Here is a 23648-nt window from a genome sequence, read left to right on the forward strand (position 1 = left end):
GCCAGTGTCTGATGTCCACTGAGACACGGAACACCAGGCCCAGTCTGGCTGAGGAGGTCCCAGAGCATCTGGGGACCATGAGCTTTCTTCGCCTGGGAAGGCTGAGGTCCTGGGAGAAGTCTGACTCACCCCTCCCTTTTTTACCGAGCACCCACACTGTTTGCCCTCATTGGGCTAGTCCAGGAGACTTGAAAACACTCCTGGAAAGGTGAAGGGCCTTTAAGGGGGGCATCTATAATCTCCTTCTCCCAAATAGAGCAAGATGTTCCCCAGAGGGTCTGGGTTCTCCCTTCCTGTCCTGCCTCCCCAGCTCCCACCCAGCCTGCCTGTCGGCCCTGCAGACACCTCTTCCCTCCCTCCCTCCCCTGCCTGGCTCTGGGAGCTGAGCCTTGGGCCATGCACTTTCCATTAAGGAGATAGCATCCCTTTGCTGAAGTCCATTTGGGATCCATTTTAGTGTTATCTAAAAATCAAATCTACATGGTAATCCTTTTAATGTACTCCTGACTTTAGAAAAAAACAGCTTTGCGCTCCTTCAGGAAAGGTTTTAAAGCATTACCCAGTAATTACTACTCACTCATGAAAACACTGACATTTTACAATGGATGATGCTTGCCCCTGCATGTGCTCACGCTCAGACACAACACACGGGACCCAGCAAAATAAACCAATTCACTCAGCCCGTGTGTTCCCCCAAATCTCAGGGTGTGAGGGGGACGACATTAGCGAGGAGATGGGCCAGACTCCTACCCCGCCTCTCCCCTGGGCGGGCTGATGGTGGAAGGAGGCAGCCTCCCAGTCTGACTCATCCGGCTGTCAGACACTTACCCTCAGCTCTTTAATCTGGGGAAAAGCCAGACAGTCCCGGTGACTGGGAGGCACTGCCAGAGGTCATTCAGCTCTTCCCGCATCCTCGAGAGTGGTCTGCCAGGCCAGACCCAAGTCCTCAGCAACTCCTGCCCACCTATCCCAGGACAGCGTGTCCCTCAGATGGGACTTCTCTAAGGTGCCAAGGCCACCGGCTCCCGGTCCCACCCATGCCTCCAGTTTGGACAGCACACTGAGCCCGGCTGTGCAGCACTTCCTCTGCTCACAGTGAGCTCCTCTGAGGCAGGTCCTCCTCCACAGAATGCCCACCCCATCCAGCCCCATGTCAGGTCATGCCCTGTGGCTCCCCTGCTGGAAGCCACTGTGGCCACCACTGGGAACCCTACCTGACATTCGAGGCCCCCTCCCACATGCCAGCACCCCCTGCATGGCACTGCTGGCTCTGCTCCCTGTAGAATCCCAGGAATAATATCCCTTTCCACCCTGCAAATGGATCTCATTTGCTTCTGCCCTAGAGCCTTCCCTCCGCCATTGCTCCAGGAAGAAATGCCTTGTCCTGCCTGTCCCACTCTTCCCCAAAGGTCAGAGTCAGCAGTGGAGTTGAGGCTAAGAGCACAGACTTTGAACTCAGAGGACCTACTTTCCAATCTGGGAACTGTCCCAAGTAGCTGGAGGGCTTGGCACAAACCCCTTTACCTTTCCAACTGTCATCTGTGAAATGGGGCCATACTAGTTTCCTTCCACCAGACTATAGTGAGGGTAGAATAAGGTTCTGCAGAGGAAGCCACAGCACAGGGTCTGGCAGCCAGCTGGGACCAACAAACAGGAACTGGTATATTGTTAACATGCACCCTGGGATGCCTTTCCTGTTCTGACACTTGTTTTTTTGCTCTTTTAACTTTTTATCTTGACATTTCAAACTTCCAGATTTTGCAAGAATAGAAAGAATTCCTGTATACCCTTTACCCTGATTCTCTAAATATGAACATGTTGCCATATTTGCTTTATCCTTCTCTGTTTATCTATCCATCTACCTCCCTCCCTCCCTCCCTTCCTATAATTCTTTTCCTGACTCATCTGAGAGTTGGTTTCAGACATGAAGCCCCTATACCCATAAATACTTTGGTTTGATTTCCTGAGAGCAAGGACATTCTCTCACGGAACTCCAGTACAATGATCAAAACCAGGAAATTATCATTGATCTAATACTATTATCTATCCATTCAGATTTAATCAGTTCCCCCAATATCTTTTATAGCAAAATAAAAGTCTGGATCACGCATTTCATTCAGCTGTCAAGTTCAGTCTACTTAAATCTGGAAGAATTCCTAAGCCTTTCTTTGTGTTTCAAGACACTAGCATTTTTGAAGAGTACGGGCCAGTTATTATGGAGTTTCCTTCAATTTGGGTTTATCTGACACCTTTGACTATATGACCTTAACTCCTCTGTACCTCTTTGTTATAAAATGAATATGAGAATAGCCCTCATAGAGTTTCCATGAGGGATCCAGGAGCTAATACGTGTGAAGTGCTCAGGACTAACTGAACCTGGCAGTCAAAAGTTAGCTCTGATTGGTGTCACCCCATTCAGCACATGGGGAAGGATGACCCTAATTAGTCACAGCTCCATCTCAGGCCGCTACAACAGTGATGGGCACATTTGGAGGAGAATTACCTGATTTGAATGTGCAACCATGGTTCAAGTCACGCACGCACTGGTTAGAGTCCAGCCTTACCCAAAGGATAGTCTAGTGGCCACTGCAAATGTGTGCAGGAGGTCAGCCCCATCTGTCCCACAGGCTGCTTCAGGGACCAGTCAGAGGAGAAGGGGGCTGTGGCAGCTTAGGGGGCGACAGTTCAGGGCAGGTCCCTCTGTGTGCCCTGGGAGGCCTGGGGCACAGGCAGGTGTAGGCTTGGGATTTCTCATCATCTCTCCATATGCCTCAGTGCTGTTCCAAATCCATGCCCACACAGCAAAACACAACTGCCCAGCACAGCGCTGGGGCTTCCTTTTCTCACACTGGGGGACAGGCAGGGAGCCTGGGCTGGACTCTTCTGGGGGCTAATGGCATTCTGCAGGGAGATATCACTGACTGAACACTGAGCAGTGCTCAGCTCATAACTGCTTTATGAGACGGGTACCATGCAGGCCCCATTCCTGTCTACTGTTGACACGTTTTTCCCCCTGAGCCTGTCCTAGGCTCCGCTGCTGGTGTGGGGCACCTGCCCCTCCTGCAGGCAGATAGAGCAGGGGCTCCATGGATCAGCTCCTGTCCGGCCTCCTGTGTGGAGCCCTGTTCTTGATCCTGGATAAATCACTGTGGCTCTCAAGGCCTGTCTGTCTCCCCAGCTGCACAGTGGGAATGATTCTAGCATGTACTTCTAAGGATGTCCTCAGGCGTATGTAGGATAAGACCTTGCATTAAATGCACCTCTCTCATCACAGAAACCAGCAAATACCCTTCCAGATGAAACCTATTCCCATTTTAACAATGGGAAAACTAAGGCACAAGAAAGGTTGTGACTTGTCATGGGTCACACGGAATGAGACAGAGCTGGGATTTGAACCCTGGCAGCCTGTCTTCAGGGCCCGAGCACTGGACTCAACTGCTCTGATGCCAGGCGGCATGCTGCTTACCCTGAGATGCTAGTAGACCGGGGAGGGAGACATCACAGAGATTAGGAGACACAGAAGGTATGCACATGCAGGTCACACGTGCAAACATACACAGCTGCACACATACTTTCACACATACGTGTAATCACACACATGCGTACAAGGTCCACGAGAGGCGGGACTGTGTCCGCTTATTCTCCCCAGAACAGCTTTATTCCAGGCTCCAGCACAGCGCTAGCATACAGTAGGTGCTCAGTAAGTTGCATGAAAAGACACACCCCTGCATCCAAGGACACGCATACATGGGTGTCACATAAAAATATACACACATATGCCTGAGCCGTCACATGCACATTTACTGCCTTTTAAAAAACTACACTTCCAAAAAGTGGATCGTAGCTATAAATCAAGCTCTGATTTGAACAAAACCCACGAATGAGAAGCCTGGTGCTCTGTTTTTAATTCCACTTGCCCCAGGAAATGGAGGAGCACAAGCCCTGAGGTTTCGCCCACGTGGACCCAGGCAAAGCAGGGGAAATTATCCAGAAGTGATCAGTCCCACAATCGTCACACCCATGTCAGCTGCTGGAGGGGTAGGGTCTGGGTCCCTGCCACCTGCAAGGTGCTTGTACCCAGCGGGGCCCACACCCGGGCCTGGAACTGCAGAGTAGGATCCCAAACAGAGCCAGCCAGCGGCCCCTCCTCGGCATCAATCCTGTTTAATAAGGAAATTTGAAAGTGCAATCTAATTTTGCAGAATCTCTTTAAATCTCGTTTTCTCAGAAGTAACTTCATTTCGCACGGACACATCCAGCCTCGTGCGAAGGCCTCCATTTCACACCAGTTTTATCTCCACAATTTCTCGTCTCACTGCACTCCTATCCCAGGGCCTTGCCACGCACCAGGCGAGGCCTGAACTAATAGCATTTCCTACTCATTTGGAATCAAAAGCCAACGAGAACAACTGTTGAAGCGCACGGCTACAGCCACCTAGAGCATGCTCATTACCGCCTCTGTGCACAACCCCTCGCCGGTAGCTGCTCATTGGATTTGATGAGGGAGGGAAGTGGGGTTCCTGTGGCCTCCAACTCCCCTAGGGGTTGGGGGGCTTGGCTCCCGGGATGGCGGTCAGCGCGGCGGCGGGACGGGCCCCTTTGACTCTAGCAGTGCCCCTCAAGGGGCTCCGAGAGAAGAGGCAGGCAGGTACACACTGACGGTGGTCCCTGCAGACAATATGGCCTCAGCTGGAATTCTGACTCCATCACTCCCCAGCTCTGCCTCAATATACTCACCTGCTAAATGAGAACAGACTACTTTAAAGGATTATTTGGAGGACTGAATTAGATAGTGGACATGAAATACTTATAACAATGTTGGACACAGTAGCTTAAAAACAATCAACTAAGAAAATTTATGCACATCTGATGACCCCCCCCAATTCTCTTCCTAGGTACGTGCCCAACAGAAATGAGAGCTTACATCCACCAAAAGAGATGTACGACGATGTTTGTAGCAGTTTTCTTCATAATAGCCCCAAACTGAAAACTACACAGATGTCCATCAACAGTAAAATGGATAATAAACTATGCTATGGTCATACAATAGAAAAGTACACAGCAATGAAAAAGAATGAATCACCAGTACACACCACAATATGCATTAATCAGACAGTATAATGTGGAACAAAAGAAGCCAGACACAGAAAGGTAGATACTGTATCATTCTATTTATATGTAATTCCCAAACAGAAAACCGATCCATGGTGATCAATGTCAGAATAATGGGGTGTATCATCACCTGGCAGGAGGTGTGGGGAAGCCTGCTGAGGTCCTGGAAATGTCCTTTATCTTGATCTGGGTAGTGTTTAAATGGGTGCATACGTAACAGAAAACTTCACTGAACTAAACATTTGAGACTTGTGCCTTTTACTGCATATATATGATACCTCAGCAACAACAAAAAAACTAAGAAGGAGACCCCTCAGTCTCCGTCAAGACTTTATATGCTTCTTCATAAAACCCACCATTTACCCACTGTTCACTACATCTGTTGTCTCAGTGAATCCTCATTCTAACCCTGAGGCACTAAATGACCACCACACTCAGCAGGGGCCCAGAGAGGTTCAGGACATTACCCGAGGTCACACAGCAGACAGGTGGCAGGGGGAGGATTGGAGGAGCCCTGGCCTGCCAGAATCCAGAGTTCCGTTTCTCACCCAGAACACACCCCGTGGCCTCCCTGAACAGCCCAGGTGAAGAAGGTTTGCTGGGGCAGCATCTGTGCAGCCTGGACACAGGTGATGCTAGGGCGGGACTCCGGGGGGCAAGCTTAGAGCAGGGCCCGGACTAAGACCGGGAGGAATGACAGGCAGTGCACTGTCTCCAGGCTTTGGTGGGTCACAGGCTATTCTTCTCACCTGTTGTTCCTTCAGAAGCTACTGCTGCTGTAGGATCTTGAAAGGGCTTCTGGCAGGGCCAGAAGGGGGACACAGACCTTCCGGCCTAAGGACAAAGACAGCACAGGGGCTGGGAGGGGAGCAGGAAGGCCATGTAGAGGCAGAGCAGAGACGTTTGCATCGCAGCCTTGACAGAGATGAAGAAGCCTCACTGGGGAGAGCTGAGCTGTGAGGGGAGAGCTGGTGGCTCCAGACCCAGAGCCACAAGAGTCGGGGAGCCTCAGTCAACAGCCAGGGGCTCTGTGTGAATGAGGGGAGAGGGGAGGGTGTGGGGGGAGCTGGAGAGGGGCCCAGCTGAAGGTAAGAAATTTAAAGGGGGTCCAGCAAACGCTTGCTGTCTCTGAAGTGCCAAGTTCCTCCTGGTCTCCACAGATCACCACAGTAGAGGCCGACGGAAAGCACTGTCCAGTCCCAGCCCCAGACAACTGTGGCGTTTGACCGCATGACAACACCTCGCACCGAATGCCTACTACGGGCCAAATGCTTTATATTCGTTAATATAAAGCATTTCTCATCATGACCCTGAGGTCAGGGAAATCACACAACCGGCCCAGGGGCATCCTGTGAGTGGCCAAGCAGGGCTTTGGATGGAGGCTGCTGGCCAGGAAATGCCCCACCCCCTTCCTGCTCTCTCTAGAGGTAGCATCGTGTCATTTTTTTCCCTAAGCAATGGGGTAAGTGAACTTCTTCTTGGACCCAAACTGGGCCCTGCCTAAGGAAAGCAGCTCTGAAACACACCTTACAGGGACACATCAGGGAAGGATGGGCCTCTGGTCCCCAGTATCCCCCCAGAGGACCCGTTTCCTATGCAGCAGGTTCTAGCAGAGACAAACATCCTGAGGAATGGTGGGTCCAGATGCCTAAGCCCGCGGGGACCTTCCAGTGTGGAGAGGTGGAGGGGCTGAGGAGTTTCCACACGTACCTCACGGGTCTTCCTTGCTGAGGGAAGCCGAACCCAGCACAGCCGGCTGTTGGGCAACGGCTTTAGGGGACCCAGTCGATAACTTGAAGGGGACCTGGACAATGTACCGGGAGACACGGGAGCAGCTGCAAACAGAATCTGAGGGGCGCTTTGAAACAGCAGAAGCTGCATGTGCTCTTTGGAGTTTGTCACAGGGAATGATGCCTACGTTAACGGCAACGTGTGCTCCTCCGGCACGGGTGTAGGCCTTCTCTTCTCATCCCCAGGTTGTCTCTGTAAAGCCCCAGACACATCTAGAAAGCAACAGATCCAAAATAGGACTCTAGATCTCCTCCCCCGAAACCTGTACCCTTACCCAGGCTTCCCGTCACAGTCCTGACACCATCATCCAGCCGGGTGCTCAGGCCAGAAACTCAGAGTCATCTTCAGATCTTCCATCATCCTCATCCCCTCTTCCCTGCTTGGTCCCCACCCCGTCCCACCTGCTTCTCTCCGTTTCCAGAGCCACCACTATCTCTCACGGCACTATCAGCTAGGCGCCCCACCAGCTTCTTGTTTAGTATCTACAATCCAGCTTCCAACGGCAGCTGGAGAAATCTTTCAGAACAAAGTAGGTCAGGTCACTGCTCAGCTTGAAACCCTTCCTTAACTTCCAGTGGGCTGGGAATATCACCCACACTCTTCATCAAGCCCAGGATATCCTTGTGTGGTCTGGCCTCTGCGCCTCCACCCCCAATGTGCTTCAGCTACACTCCAGACCTCCCTTCTGCCTCAGGGCCTTTGCACCTGCTGTTTCCCTCTCCCCAGAACACCCTTCCTTGTCTCTTCATGTGCCTGGCTCCTTCTCATTTGGGGGCTTCAGCTTAAATACCATCTCAGAGAGGCCAGCCTTGATCTCTTTATTTCCTTATTTAAACGACTCCCTGGTCATTTCCTTCTCAGTTTTTTACCACAATCTGTAACTGTTTTACTTTTTTGTGATTTTACCTAAGAAAATGTTTAAGAATTTTATTATAAGAAGGTAAGCCCCATGAAGGCCTATTTTGGGGGCTCTGTCTTGTTCACCACTGTGTCCCCAGGGTTGAACCCCATAGCGGTCACTTTTTAACCAGTTTTTAAATCAGTTCAGTTAATGAATGAAGAGACTGAACGGAATCTATCCAGATATTACTGGCAAGAGTCTGCTGGGAAGAGTGGGCTGACGCAGATAGGCAGGCTCCCCAGAGATGGGACCCTTAATCTGGCTTGGTGCTGCCCCGTGCCACACACCTGTAGCTATGCAGCTCTAAGAAACAAATGCAGATTCAACTGTGGCAGTGCCTAGGTCCCGCCTGCCACTATCTGGAATTTGAATAGGTCCGCCCCAGGGCTCCAGCTGAGAAATGACTGCTCCTGTGCAAATATAAACCCTCTACTCCTTAGATAAAGGGGCAGGAATCCTGTCCTTCAGCCCTGCAGACCCATAAGGAATGAAGCCCCCCTCAGTGCCTCTCGTCATGCGTAAATACTACATCCCAACTCTCGGGTTGCAGTGGAGGCCTGGAGCTCAGGCATCTGTGTAACCTTGGCAGTTCAGTCTTTCTCTTTGTACCTGTGGCCAGGGCACCACTCCTCCCTGGCATAGACCTAGCCCCTGCAACTCTCCACTTGAGGGTCCTTTTGGCTTAACGATGTAACCCACTCCCCGCCTAGTCTGAGCCTCTGAGGACCAGTAGGAGGAAAAAGCCCCTGAAGTTTGCTACAGAAAATCCCCAGGTCCCAAGTCTTTCTCTATCTGTAGCCTCCTCCAAGCCCCATCCCATCCTGGGCTGCTGGAGCCAGCCCCCAGAGCCCTTGACAGGATGCTGCTTGGAGCTGCACAGCTATGGGAACTAGCAGGAAGCTGCATTCCCCAGACAGCAACTCAACTGCTCCCTGGGCACCCGGAAAGCCCACGTCACCCATCTAATGAAACATGGCTCCCAAGGGGCCTGCAGTCTCCACAGAGGAGGAGGGCACCGACTCTCAGACGAATCTCAATTTCACAGCAACAGAGACGCGAGCACCAATGCGCTGAACCAGAAAACGAGAGTCTGGCAGGAGCTGCAGACACACCATGAGCGCCAGGGGATCGGAGATTAGGGCCCTTCAAAATCAATTTTGAATTCAAACTTTTAAATGTGTTCTCTAGACACAAGGAGGGGACCCTCCGGGCAGGCTTGGTCTAGCCAGCTGCTGGGTCCTGCTTGCTTCTCAAAGCAGCCAGGGCCCATCTGCTAGCCACTGGGCTGCGTGAGGGAGGGGAGGATGAGGGAGCTGGAAGAAAGACCCCGGGAGCCGCAGGGACAGGAGCGCCTCCGGCTCTTGTGAACCCAGCACGACCTTGGGGTACTTGCCTGAGGTGCCGTCCTGGGGCTTCCTGTTGAGGCCTTGGGGCTGCTCCCCCTTGCTTTGCAGACCCGGATGAAAAGAGCCGAAGGCAAGGCCCACGTGAGCTAGATCCCCATGCACCCCCAACCTGGCTGAGGAGGCTCATGGGGCCCCAGTGGATGAAGCTGTTAAGAACATGAGCTTCGGAGTCAGACAGGTAGGGATTTGTATCCTAGAGCAGCCATGGGCTCCTAGGGAGAAGGTATTGGTTCAGAAGTGAATTTCCCTTCGAGAAACCAGGTGGGAGAAAGCCTGCTGGGAGGGTCTTGGAGTGCAGGCCCTGGGAAGTGAGAGTGGTCTGAAGCCCCCAGTGCAAAGGGAGAGAAAGCATCACAGGGGAGCCAGGCTGCTGGGAAGGCTGCATGATCTGAGGCATGGTATCTGTAGCCAGGGAGCTGACAATCATGCTGCCTGTCACCTGTCAGACCATGTATGGCATACTCAGCACCATCCTGGCCCTGTCCTGTGAGGTGGATGGGGACACATGGGGCAGCGGGCCTCAGCAGGAAGCTGAGCAGAACAGACTGCTCCAGCCAAACCCAGGAGAAGGTCCCAGGGCCCGCAGGAGGAGGGCCCTGGGACGCCTGCAGGTAGAGGATGCTCCCAGCAGCCGCTGTTCCTGCCGGGGTTCCTGCTCAGCCACGTTGGTTCCCCTAAGCGCACGATCAGCCTACCGCTGATGCCTTCCCACCTCCGGGTGGGGAAGCCGGTCCACAACAAGCCTGTATGACCTCAATGACTCACAGCCCCTGCCCCTCAGTTCTCCAAACCTGAGGCTAAACCCCCAACTGTAAGCCACACTCCCGAGACAAACACGATCGACTGTGAACCACTCTTCCTCTGAGAGGCACCAGGAAGGTAGCCAAGGCCTTGGGCCTGCAGAGACCTCAAGGGGCCCCTTCTGGAATGAGCAGCCCTGGGAAAGAGCTGGGGTCACCAGACCACTTATGGGCGAGGAGGCAGGGACTCCCCAACCCCTCCCACCCCCCGGCTTGGGAGTGGGCTGCCAGCTCTGTAAGGAAATTACAACATGGGCCTGGGTAATGCTCTTTTAGTTACAGCGTAAACTGCGGCAATAAAGCGTACCTGGGGAATGTTTAGAGGAAGCACTAATGATTTCTTCCCCAGTGGTTAATAAATTCACTTCCAGATCAATTTGTTCGCGATAGAGCCCGGAGAGCGGAACCTGCGTGGCGGGCACAGCCGACTGTGTCTTTTTCAGTATAAATGATTTATTACGATGATTAGCGGCACATAAACAATTTAAAATACAACGCTAATTAGTTTGGGGAAGAAAGGAGGGGAAAAGCCACCCTGCCTCTCTCCCCATTATGTTCTACTTCCCTAAGTGTGTACTTTTTAATTAAATCCAAATGTCACAATAAATTTAAAGTGTTTTCTTACCATTTGGGTTAACTTGGGCAGTCAGGCAAGCCCCCCTCTCAGGCAGCTGTGGGCTAGGCTGGGGGTGAGGACTGCTGGTGCCAGCAGGGCCTGTCTACAAGCTCTCCTGGAGACGGGAGGTTTTTGTGAGACCCCTGGAAACCCCTCCTGGTTTCTGGCAGCCCCAGGCTGGAGAACACCGGCACAGCCAACTTTCTCTCACCTTCCCTCCCTAACACCGGCTCTGACCAGCCCAGAATCCAGCCGCTTCTCCTCAAAGGTCCCGCGGCACTCTGCACCCTCTTCCAGCCCTCCTCGGGTGTTCTATAACCTAACACGTTCTCCCTGCCTGGCATCGTGCTTGGCATTTCCTATACAACATCTTACCATGTTCCCCTTCCAGTGCTTTGAGTAATAATTACTGTTTCAATTTTGTGGATGGGGGAAAATTGAGGCTCAGGGAGGTGGAGCAACTTATCCAAAGTCACACAGGTAAAAGGGGACTTTTGCAAAGTCCTGATTCCTAGAGCACCATTCTGCCTCAGAGCCCACACCTTGCCATGTCTGGGTCCTGACTTTCCAGCACCCAGGATGGAGAATAGAATGTGATGGTTGCTCAGACAGGGATCTCGCTTGCATAATGCCCTGCTTTGCCCAGAGACACAGGTGAGACAGGAGTTCAGGCCAGGGACCTAAACTCTGATGAGTCTGGGTTCAAGTTCAGGTTCTGCCATTAACGCACAATGTAAACTCAGTCAAGTTCTTTAGCCTCTCTGAGCTTCAGCTTCCCCATCAGCAAAACTCGACTAATAATACCCAAGTTGTGGGGCCAAAGAAGCAAAGCAGCTAAAACAAGCGGAGGGCTTTGCAATCCTTGACACGCTATGTAAGTATTAATCACTAACAAAAGCCCTTGAGGCGAGCAGGGATCCATAAGAATCCCATTTCACTGATCAGAAAGCTGAAGCCAGCAGGGGAAAGGACTTACCCAAGGTTCCACTGACCCTTAGGAGCCCGGGGGACCAGGCTGCAGGCAACCTCCTTTCCCAAAGCTCAGACAGCCAAGGATGGTTTCTCTCCTAAACACTCTTGTACTGTTTATTTAAAGTGAAAAACAAATATCCCTAAACATAGAATTACCATATGACTCAGCAATTCCACTCCTAAATATATACCCAAGAAAAATGAAAACATATGTCCACACAAAAACTTGCATATGAATGTTCACAGCAGCATTATTCACAATAGCTAAAAAGGAGAAACAACTCAAATGCCCATAAACTGATGAATGAATAAAATGTAGTATATACATATAATGGAATATTATTGGGAAATGAAAAGAAATGAAGTACTGAGACATGCTACGACATGGATGAACCTTGGAAACATTATGCTAGGGAAAAAGTCAGCCACAAAGACCACATCTTGTATGATTCCATTTATATGACATATCCAGAGAGACAGAAAGTAAATTAGTGGTTGCCAGGGAGGAGGGGAATGGGGAGTGACTGCTAATGAATATGGAGTCTCTTTTTAGGGTGATGAAAATGTTCTTGAATTAGATAATGGTCACACAACTCTAAATATACTAAAAACCACTGAAATGCACATTTTTAAAAGGTTAATTTGGTGGCATGCAAATTATTTTCAATAAAGTTGTTATAAAGAAAGGCAAAACAAACAAACAACAAAACAAATATTCCTTTGAGAACAGGAGAAACCAGTTCATAAAAAATTAAGTCCTGGGGTCAGGAGAGGGATCCTGGGAGGTCCAGCAGCCAGCCCTCAGAGAGGCCGGGCCCTGGTCACCCTACCTCACCCCAGCTACTTCATAGGGAAGGGCTCCAGAGCACCCCCTTGCTTCCCTCCCCAGTCCCTCCCATCCAGAAATCTGACTGTGCCCACTATTCCAGCCCTGTTCCTAGGCAACTCAGACCCTACTGGATCCATCACTCTTCTCTGACCCATTTGCTTCCACTACTACACTCGTGTTTTGTCTTCCTAGATCTCTGTTGAAATTTCTGCATCCTCCGAGGCCTATGCCCCACCTGCAAACTGGGCACACTCTTGGGGAGGGTCCCTGTTTTAGACCCCAAGCTTGTCCTACATTGGGTACCACAAGTTACGGTACATGCAGTATGAATAGGATCAGAGTGAGGTCCTCCAGGCCCCCAGCCAAGGTTCAGTAAAGAGTGCTATCCTCTCCCAGGGCCTGAGAGCCCCGCCCAAGACAGGGTGTGCAAGCTCAGATCCAGGCCACGTAGGCCAGGAAGGAAGGCAACAGGGCTGCCTTTGGGTCAAATGAAAACTGCTGGAGGGAGAGAGTTCAGTGCCCAGGCTAGGGCAGCACCCATTGTGGCTAATCTGAGAGGGTGACTCAAGATGAAGCATGTAGCCGGCAGAGGGAGTCAGGCCTACGCTGTGGCAGGGTGCACCCAGCTGCCCCTGAATCTGGGGTCTGGACGGACGCTATTGGGGTTTCTCTCCTCTTGAGGGAAAGAATCCAAAGCCTACACCCTGGAAGGGAAAGCAGAGCACCTGGGAATGTGGGCCATGGGGAGAAGAGTGTGGCCAGTGTGGAATGGGCTGGGTGGCTCTCTAGGCCCTGGGCAGCCAGGCAGGAGCAGTGCTGTACAAAGATGCCCCGAGGGACAGTTCACTGCAGAGGCAGGGCCTTAGACTCAGCTCCCCGCGGAAGTGCTCTTAGACACAGGTTCTGCTCTTCTCGGGCCAGTCCTACTCACATATATAATCAGGGGGAGGACTGTATTAGACACAGATAAGGGTAGGGAGACTTAGCTCTTTCCCAGAAACAGGAGCTTTCGTGGAAGCCAGTCTGAGAAAGAAAACCGGCCCGGAGCTGGGAAGGCCACGAAACATTTCACAGACAGATCACATGAGATCACAGGAGTTCGGAAGTGGGTAGCTGGGCAGGTCTGGACTTGCCGTTTCCCTGCCCCGGTGTGCTCCCGCCTGCCTCAGGCCTACAGGCTTTGGCTCACTCCTTTGGAGTCTGGAAAGCCAGGATCTTGGTCCAGTCGCAGGGCAGCCACAGAAGAGGACGTGTAGGGGCCGCGGAAGCCTCCGGCCAAAGCTGGGCAGGGTCAGCAGGGGCCTCCGGGACAAGAGTGGGTGAGGACAGGCTTGCAGTCAGAGTCCGCCATCCCTGGGGCTCAACTCCAGAAACTCAGGCCCTGCTGCTGGTAGCTGAGACTCTCTAGCCAAGATCTTGACCACCAGGAGACCTCAGAGGAGCCCGCCACATTCCCAAGGCCACAGCTCTAGTCATGCCCTCCATCATTTCTTTCCCGGACTTCAACTGCCTCCTCTCTGACCATCTGGACCACCATCTGCATCCCCCCGCCGCTGCCCCAGGCCCAGACTGCAAGCTTGGAAGGAAGGAAACTGCTGGAAGGAGCGGGGGTGGGGGGCAGTCTGAGGCTGGAGGTCACACTACAGTGGTCACACTATAAAGCTCCAAAGGAAGAACACTTCCCTTCTACATCATGGCTGTTTTTTACTTTTATTTTCTGCCCCTAGTTTTATCCCCTCCAATTATTCTCCACAGAGTAGATGGAGTATAATAATATATTTGGTCTTTGTTCCAGGTTCCTGGCACAGAGCTCCTAAAAACCTCGGAATTTCCTGAGTGATAGGAGTATCTTTTATTATTCATAAGGAGTCCCTTTTGAGCACCTCTGAGTTTACGCTAATGAGGTGACTTAGGGTGAGGGCCCTAGGTAGCCTCAGGATGGGGCTGGTCACCAGAAAGACCAAATGATTAGAGGGATAGAACTTTCTGCCTCACCCGCTCACTTCCAGGAAAGGCTGGGGAGTGGCCAGTGAAGAAGTTCTATACAAGATTTGATAGGGTCTGGGTTGGTGAACATGTCCACATGTACCCCAACTCCACAGGGACAGACGCTGCTGCTGTGCTCGGGACCCTTCCAGACCTCACCCTAGGTACCTCTTCCTCTACCTGTTCATCTGTATCCTTTATCATTTCTTTAAACAGGTAAAAGTAAGGCAATGTTTCCCTGAGCTTTGTGAGCCATTCTAGGAAACTATCTCACCTGAGGAGGGGGTGAACCCCGATTTACAGTGTGTTGGTCAGAAGTACAGGTGACAACCTGGACTTGCGAATGGCCTCTGAAGTGGAAGCAGTCTGGTGGGACTGAGCCCGTAACCTGTCATCCCTACGTAGATAGTGTCAGAACTGAGTTAAATTTGTAGGACACTCAGTAGGTGACCATTGAGAATTGGAGAATAGCTTGGTGGTGTTGAAAAACATTCCAGAGTAGCCCAAATGATCTTAATAAAATGGAAATGTGCCCTCTCTCTGGGTTAAAGGAACTCTTATGATTCTCTCTGCTCTCCTCCCACCCTCCTTCACCTGTTAACTCATTCACTCACAGGTCACTCAACAAATATTTACTGAATATCTACTAGGGGCTAGCCCCTGACACCTTTATGTTAATAAGAATTATATCAACATTGATGATTTTTCATCAAGAAAGTAGCTCTTAGGGAGCTTCATTAAGTCAGTTCAATGCCTTGATCAACTTTCTATTCACTAGAGTTAAACCATTTCTTCCTCTTTCTCCGTTTTCATTTTATTGAAATTATTTTCATTGGGATAAATTATTTTTAAATTTTTAAGTGACTATTTGGTTTATGATCAGCTTTGGGCTCAAATCAAATCTTACAAGTTAGAACTTCCACTGTTGCTGAGACTTCTTTTGTAGTAATTATTTCTACCAGAAAATATTTCCTGAGCCAACTCCGGCAGATAAATTTTATCAGGAAGATTTGATTCCTCTGTCAATTTTTAGTCAATAACATATTTTGCCAGGTGCAGTCTTAGCTGTTGCCAGTTTTGCTTTGCGTTCATGATTTCAACCAACTTCAGTTTTTTCCTGGATCATTTTGTTCCTTTACATTTTCAGTAATACTAGTGAGATGTTATTTTCGTTATATAAGGCATATTTTAGCACCGCTCTGATAAAGCATTCTGAGGATCAAAGAGTAGCGTGAACACATCCTCGGGGCAAAAAGGCAGGTCAAAACATCACACTCTGCACTTGGGCTGAGTACCGGGTCAGGACCTGGTGCCCGAGGTAGCCCTGCCCACTGCCCTCTGCTCCTCCGGAGCCCTAGCCCCTGCCAAGATGCCTGGCAGTTGGGAAACAGCTTCTGGCTGGGGTGAGAGCAGCCACCTGCAAGAGACAGCCTCTGACTGACAAGCAAAGAGATGAGGTTCAGCCCTGATGTCCCACCCCAGGTTGCATGCAGCCTCTGCTGGGCCCCAGACTTTTCTACTCAGAAAGTATCTCAGCTGAGATTTCAGCTGAGTATCTCAACGTCAGCTGAGAGAGGAAATAGATGCTTCTTGGTGCCTCAGTCCCCCCACCCCCAACCCATCGATAAAAGGAGATAATTGACCAGGGTCCTCTCAGGTCCGAGGCTGTGACTCGCTCACTGGCCTCCAGGCTTTGGGTCTATTCCAAGGGTCCCCTCTGCCTCCTAGTTGAGGCTCTGCCTGGGAACAGCCAGGGATGGGACCGTCCACCTGGATTCAAATATGGCAAGACCAAGTATGGAGGGCAGGAGGCCACAAATGCTCTCACCTGGGATCTCTACTTCTCCTGACCCCAGGAGACCAAAGAAAGACACAGAAACGTCAACGGGGTGGGTTCTTTCTCCTGGCCTTGGCCTCACCCCACCCGTTCCCCACCCGTGGTCACGTCTCCATGCACGGTACCACTAGGCATCAAGCAGCCAGCGACCCTTGAAACATCAGTGGGAAAACGTAAACCCAGAGAGGAAAAGAGGCCTGGCCAGGGACGTACTGGGACATTCCCAAGGAACGTGAGTTGGTGGCAGAGCCAGGCTGAGGGTGCATGAGTTCTGGTCCCAGCCCAAAGGAGAGCCTCCTTCAGCCCTGCTCCCATGTGAGGAACTGCTGAAGTGGCCTCTGCCCAGGCCACCTCAAAGACGCCGTCTCCACCCGGCCCGGCAACAGCCAGCGCGGGGTTGAGGCCCCCAGTCCAACAGCTGTGGGGAGGCTGGCTCAGGAAGGAAGCACCCTCACCTCCTCGGAGTCAGAGGAGAGGCCCTGGAGTAATGGAGGGCCGCTTTGCAAGCTTGCCCTCTCTGGGCATAACCTGCTCCTCTGCAAAATGGGGCTGGTGTTTGATCTCCAGCCTCCCAAAGGTGCTGTGAAGATGAAACGAAAGGCTTTGAGACATCTGTGGCCTTCCCTGGGGTGAGGTGATGTAGGAAACAGAGGTACCAGGCCTCCCGATACCTTGGACACCTTGGGGCCTAAGATGCTGTTCCAGAGGCTGACCTCTCACAGTATGCCAGTTCCTAAAATGGCCCTAGTGATCCTCTGTTACACAGGGTCTTCATACCCTGTGTAGCTCCCCTCCCCGCCCCCACACACTTCCTTGAGTATGAGCTGGGCCTAGAGACTTGCTCCCAAGGAAGAAAATACAGCAAAACTGATGGAATGTCACATCTGTGATTACATGTGTCACATCTTATAAAAGACTGTGACTTCCTGCTTGCTAGCAGACACTCTCTCTTGATGGCTTTAGGAAGCAAGCTGCCCTAATGGGGAAGCCCACGAGGTATGGAACCGAGGGCGGCCTCTGATCAGCCGTCAGTGAGGAACAGAGGCCCTCAGTCCAGCAGCCCATGAGGAACGGAATCCCACCAGCAACCACATGAGTGAGCTTGAAAGCTCACTCCCCTGGATGAACCTTCAGATGAGATCACAGCCCCGGCCAGCGCGTTGATCATCGTCTGTGAGAGACCCTGAGCAGAGGACCCAGCTAAGCTGTACCTGGACTCCTGACCCACAGATGCTGTGAGATTAAAAAACGGGTGTTGCTTTAAGCTGCTAAATTGTGAAATAATTCATTACACAGCAGGAGATAACTAACACACCGCCACACCGGCAGACACACATGAGACAGGAGGGACCTTTCTGCAGGCCAGACAGACAGAGCTTGTGGACAGATCTCTGCCCTACAGCCCCTGCTGCTGTGAGCTTCCTTCTGGAGCCCCATCCTTGCTGTGTAGTGTTGTAAGGAGAGGACAGAGGACAGCAGACTCCCTGCTCTCCACTGGGCGCACCAGGAAAGCGGGTGGAGCTGACCCACTTCCTCGCGGAGCCATCACCCTGGGTCCTCTCCAAAGAACAGTCCTGCCAGAGCTCTGAACCCCAGGCATGTCTGGAGCAGAGTAAACGTTCCAAAGCACACCCACATCCGCTTTCTCCCTTGCTCCTCCTAAAACCCTAGGAAGGGTAGGGAGACCGCACCAACCATCTCTAAGACCAACAAGAGATGTGCTGGGTGAAGGCTCAACAGACCTAAAAGGTGTTCGTGAACATACCCATTTTACCAGTAAGAATTACTATTCAGTTTACTATCTAGAATTATTCAGTGGCCGAGGCGGGATTTGAACCCAGGCTGTCTGACTCAAAGCCCGAGCCAGTTCCACTTGTTTTACAAATGGGAAAACTGAGAAACAGAGAGTTTAAGAATTCATGATGGCACCCACAGGCAGCCCCCCCACCCCAGCCCCAAATCCTTCCTGGACAATCTGTCACCAAGGGATCAGGAATTGGAGTTTTTAAATATTCAGGGGAGAGGAAAGACAGGATGGAGCGGGTGCTCGTGGGAGCCATCGGAGCCCAGGCCAGAGCTGCTCCCACTTACCCGAGAAGAACCGGCCTCCCTCCCCTTCTCTATCAAGTCATTGTGCCAACCAGCAAAGTTGAATTATTAAAACTCCCTTCTGGGGTACCACATGGATTTTTCTCCACTGAGACTCAGAGCAGAGGGGTGGCCGCTCCTACCACACAATATTAAAATGTCAGGGAGTTTAAGGCTTGCGTTGGTTGAGTCATAAGTTATCAGCACCCAGTGAGGGCCGACAGAATGCCTCCCTTAAATTATTAAGCAGAAAGCGTCAGACTGTAATATTTTGCTAAACCAAAGTACAGATACAAAGATGTCATTTCAATATTTGAAACCAGCAAGTTTAATTTAAAATAAGAGCAAACCAATAAGCTCAGAACATAGCGGTGTATGAGAGGAAAATTATACTGAGAGAGGAAAAAAAGTGGAAGGACTTAAGAAATTTATAAAAGTAATCTCCAAGTGGAAATTAGAAATCAAGGCCTAGAAACAGAATAACACAAAAGAAATATTACTGTCCACTTTCTAAATCAATATAACACTGCTCCACGCTGGAATTACCATGGTAACTCAAGTAAAAAGAATCAAGCAATTCTTATTATTTCAAAATAAAATCACAGCCTGAAGCCTGGGTTTTATTACAACCACTGATAGATCGCTGGCTTGTATTTATCTGAAATATTGCTTTTCAATCAGCTGGTTTATGAATGTACATGGGCCTCTCACCAGCCCACCTACTGCCCTGCTTTGAGGCAAGGGGCTAACCAATGAATAGATTCTCGCCTGGCTTCATCTGCATGTATGTCCAGGTTTCAATCAGCTCTGGGAACCACGGAGCTTCACGCCCCTTCTAACCGATGGGTGGCTTTGCAGGACAGAGGAAAAGCCAGAGAAGGCAGCGGGGACTGACCTCACTGTGGTCCCCCTCCAGGCTCGCCCATGGAGGAATGGGCCAGGGCTCTGATGTCAGTCCCCAACGAGTGCGCCAACAGCAAGTCTCCCTCACCCCCACCCCAAGTCATCCTCTTGCTGGCTCCACCCCTCTCCCATGAGCTCTCCCTACCCCGAGTGTCCTTCTCCCCCATCCCCAAGCCTGCCAGCCACAACGGGGGAGCTGGGAACCAGCAGAGCACAGAGGAGAGCAGATGGCCTGGGTTCCCAGCCCAGCCCTGGACTTGCGAGTTGTGAGACCTGCACACGGCACCACATTTCTACCTCTTCCCCTATCCACTCCCTTTGCAATGTGACTTTTCACCTCCTTCCTTCAAGGACAGAATCTGTTTCCCCATCCCTTGAACTTGGGCTGGGCTTGTGATTTATTTTGGCCAACAGAATGTAAAGTGACAACATCCCAGAGCCAAGCCTAGGTCTCAAGAAGACTTGCGTCCATTCTCTCTCCTGGACCTGCCTCCAGCCTGAGAACAATCTGGAAGAGCCTGCTGGATGATGAGGGACATAGTCTCATTACCCCCAGCATCCAGTTTGATCAGCCATCTCCCAGGTATGAGTGAGTCTAGCCAAGACCCGAGAAACTGCTTAGCCAAGCCCAGCCTGCATCACTGACCCGCAGGTTCGAAAGCTAAGTAGACGCTTGCTGTTTTGCGCCTCTGAGTTTTGGGGTGGCTGGTTATGTAGCAATAACTAACTGATACACATGCACAGTACAATGCTCGCCTTTAACTAAGGGTTCACTGAAACAAGAACTGTTGTGTAAAGACTGAGAGGCCGAAGCCAAAGAGATCATCCTGTAGCTGTGTAGAGAGCACTGTCACTTCACATAGGCATGAGGCTTCCAGGTCTATCAAGTGTGTACATGGACATTAGGCGTCAGTTGGGTGTTGCTCCCACTGTAGAGATGTGAAAACTGAGGCTCAGGAAGTTGTCTGAAGTCACACAGCAGTCAGCTGGGACTAGAAGCCAGGTCTCCTGACTCATGCTAGCAGGCTACACCTGAAGACAGTAGGCCATTCAAGAAAGCCCACTTAGGAAGGGGCAGGAGGTAGAGCTAGGGGCCCAATCTGACCCAGTAGGCCTGCAGTCCGGGGCATCTGCCTCGGCTACCTGGACCAGCCTGCTTACTCTTCTCTGTCGTCTGCTTTTAATTTGCCCCCAGTTATGTCAGCCACTGTAGGCTCCTGCCTCAGCCAGAACACAAAATAAACATACTCCGACCACTGAGAGACGAGCTTCGTACTAGCTTGGGTGGATGTGACTCTGAGCAGGACCTGGAATGGTCTGTAAGAGGCTTTGACCTACAGGAGTCTGTAGGCTCCTACGAGGCCAACCAAAGGGGAGAGGATGTGGCAAGGGGACAACGTGAGCAAGGGTATAGAGGCAAATGCCAGGTCTGCATGGGACACAAAACCAGAGCGGACATATTAGACCTGCCCAGCTCAGTGTGGCAGCAGGTCTCAGGCAGAATGCCAGAGTAGCAGAAGCTGGGTCCTCTGAAAGGAGGTAGATGGGATGGGAGAAGGGTGGTGGCAGAACAGAAAGAGCTGGGTCCAGCGTCCCAGATGAATGCAATCCAGTGGTGTGCCGACAGATAGCTCGCGACTGATTCTCTGGGGAAAAAACCCTTGATTTGTAGCGTTTGCCAGTTTCTGTGGTGTTCATACTTCCACCATGGCTGATGTCAAGCTACCCATGTGATATCACTGAACCCAGAGCTGGGGAGAGATGTGCAAAATCAGCTCTTGCAAGCCAGTGCAAGTTGACTCCCCTGGTGTAGTCCTATCTTGAGTACAGACCTACCAGGAAAACTCACTCTAGCAGCACCACGAAAAGTTCAGCCTGAGGGGGGAAGGATGCCCTGTGTGCCTCAATGTCTTTCAACTCCAGGTAGGGCAGGCAGGCAGCAAGGGCTACAGGCCACATGCACCTCTGGGGCTTCTCCAGTCCGTGAAGGCTCAGGCCACGTTAGCAACCATCAACACCCGCCAGGAGGACCTACATCTGAGGATGGAACCATGAGCCCTGGGCTGTCAGTAGGGCCGGCAGTAGGATGCCCAGACACATGGCCTTGGTCCAGCTGACATTTTTCCTCATTGGAGATTTCTACCATTCAGCCTTATCATGTTTTGGGTACAGGCAGAGGGCACGGAAGCCGGGCATGGAACACTGAAAGATGCAGAAGCTCTGGGCTCTAACTCCCTACATAACCCTGGGCAACTCTCTTGCCCACTTTGAGCCTCAACCATGCCATATAAATGGAAGGGCTTGCAAAGAGTGATCTTAGAGCCTTCTTCCCATGGTGCTACCCTCCTTGGAAATCTGGACAGTGGTGAGTAGTGAGTCTACCCTGCTTCCTGGACAGTGGTGACTGATGGCCATTATGGATAAACTAGAAGAAGGAGGGTTAGGACCCAGTGCCTGGCAGTGAGCAAGGCACTGAACTGGGCACAGGACAATTTCAGATCATCCTGTGGCTGTGTCGAGAGCACTGTCACTTCACACACGCACGAGGCTTCCTGGTTTATCAAGGGTGTACGTGGACATTATCTCATTTAATCCTGATAACAATCGTGCCGGTTAGATGTGGTCGTTCTCACTGTAGAGATGAGAAGGCATAGAGGCAAAGCAATCTCAACATTGGGTGGGCACAGGACACAGAACTACAGTGGATGTGCTGGACCTGCACCGTTTAGCACTACAGTAGCTAAGCCAGTCCCAGTCCCATGGTACTTGCCACACTGGGGTACCCAGGTCCTTTTTTCTACTTTGTTCCCTAACTCCTTCCAAACTTCCTAATGTGTCTGATTGGGGTTCCTGGGAGGCCCTCTGGCCCCTGGAGATGGACCCCAACTACAGCTTTGGCCTCCTGGCTACATGCGGGCAGCTCTGCCCTGTGTCGATGCAGCTCTGGAGGGGGCCTGCATCTGCTGAGAACCTCACTCCCCCATCAGCCTCTCCATCTCTGTCTTCTGCTCAGAAGGCCCAGCCAGGAGTACTTCCCAGGTCCAGCAGCCTTGCTTGCCCCAGCAGCGCAGCTGCACTGAGGCTAAACCGCGTGTCTCCTTCGGCCACAGAAGGTCGGCCGCCAATGCTTGCTGGCAATCATCCATCTGTTCCATGGGGGAGAGACCAAAATAGACCTCCCCTTGGTCCTACTCTCAGATAGGGCCTGCTGAGTGGTTCCTTAAATGGAAGTGGGTGGGGCAGCTGCCCCATCTGACTCTGGGACCTGGAGTGGGGTAGGAAATCAGTTCTCAGGAGGGATGAGAGGCAGGCCCCGGCTCTAGGAAAATGAACATTTCCATGTGCTAAAAGCATCATTGTGGGACGAGAGAGAGAGAGAGAGAGAGAGAGGCAGTTCCTATGGCCACAGAGGCCAAGTGAGTGGCCAGGCCAGCACTGAGCCCCGGCACGCCAAGGGTGAAGCTTTTAGGCGAGCAGCGGCCAGTGATCTCAGCTTCCCCCAGTCCTAATGCTCCCAAAAGGCTCTCTCCCACTCCCTGTAATTGGGCATCAGTAGTTAATGCAGTATTGACTGCATTACACGCTCCCGTGCCTCCCCTTGCTAATGCCAATTGCATCACCTTGTACAGTCACTGGCTTGCTTAGCCAATAGCCGTTAAAAGCAATCCAAATCATGAATCATAGGGGAAACTTTTAGCAAGACACTGCCATCCGAGGAGACAATTTACAGTTGAGTTAATCTGGGTACATTAGCGAGACACGGATTCTGGACGACAGACCAATTTATGTTGTTTCCCTGTCCCCCCCTCCCCACCCCGCTTAGTGCTCTGCGTGGGCAGATGAATGGAAGAGCAGGGAACAGACAGAAGCACCTGCTTTTTTACCCCAGGCTCTGGGAGCGGGCCGGGGAGGCCCATCTTTACAGGCTCCCTGCCTGGCTGAGTTGAGGCAGGAAGGGGACACGGCTGTACGCGCTGCTCAGGTTTTGTGATGCCTTGCTTCCCTGTAGTGAGGAGGTGGCTGCAGCCCGGGCTGGCCTGGTAGGTGCAGATGGAGACCTTCCTCTTCTAGGCATACAGTGGGTGCCAGGCCTGGTCCCTACCCTGCCAGCCTCACAAGGCCTTTAGCAGCCCTCAGCAGGCAGCAGTGTCCGCTGGGCTCTGTCGTCCTGCTGATGGGCTGGGATCTGTAGTGTGGAACTGCATCACGGCCCACTCCCTGCCTTCCCCCCAGGGCTGCGGAGGGGTCCTGGCCACAGGAGAGGCCGCCAGTACCCTCTGTGGCCCAGAGCATGACGGGATATTCTGGGAGGTCCCGCTGGTCAGTGCCCAAGCACAGCTGAGAGCCTGCCCTCGTGGATCAACGGAGTCAGCTGTGGGCACTACACTCACAGTAGTCGCTAACATC

General features: G+C 51.8%; 1 protein-coding gene across 4 annotated transcripts in view; it reads right to left on the bottom strand.

Moving 5' to 3' along the window:
• Positions 1–23648, bottom strand: part of LMO1 (LIM domain only 1) — a 52160-nt gene that overhangs the window by 20230 nt on the left and 8282 nt on the right. The window contains exon 1 of one of the 4 annotated variants that reach the window (XM_029208579.1): positions 11603–11628. The exons of the other annotated variants lie outside the window; for them this stretch is intronic. The gene's annotated coding sequence lies outside the window, so the exon portion shown is untranslated. Of the gene's footprint in view, positions 1–11602; positions 11629–23648 lie in introns of those variants that run through there. 4 annotated transcript variants of the gene reach the window in all.

The sequence above is a fragment of the Monodon monoceros genome, unplaced genomic scaffold (genome assembly GCF_005190385.1).
Source record: "Monodon monoceros isolate NGI ecotype Baffin Bay Population unplaced genomic scaffold, NGI_Narwhal_1 Super_Scaffold_7, whole genome shotgun sequence".
Lineage (NCBI taxonomy): Eukaryota > Metazoa > Chordata > Mammalia > Artiodactyla > Monodontidae > Monodon > Monodon monoceros.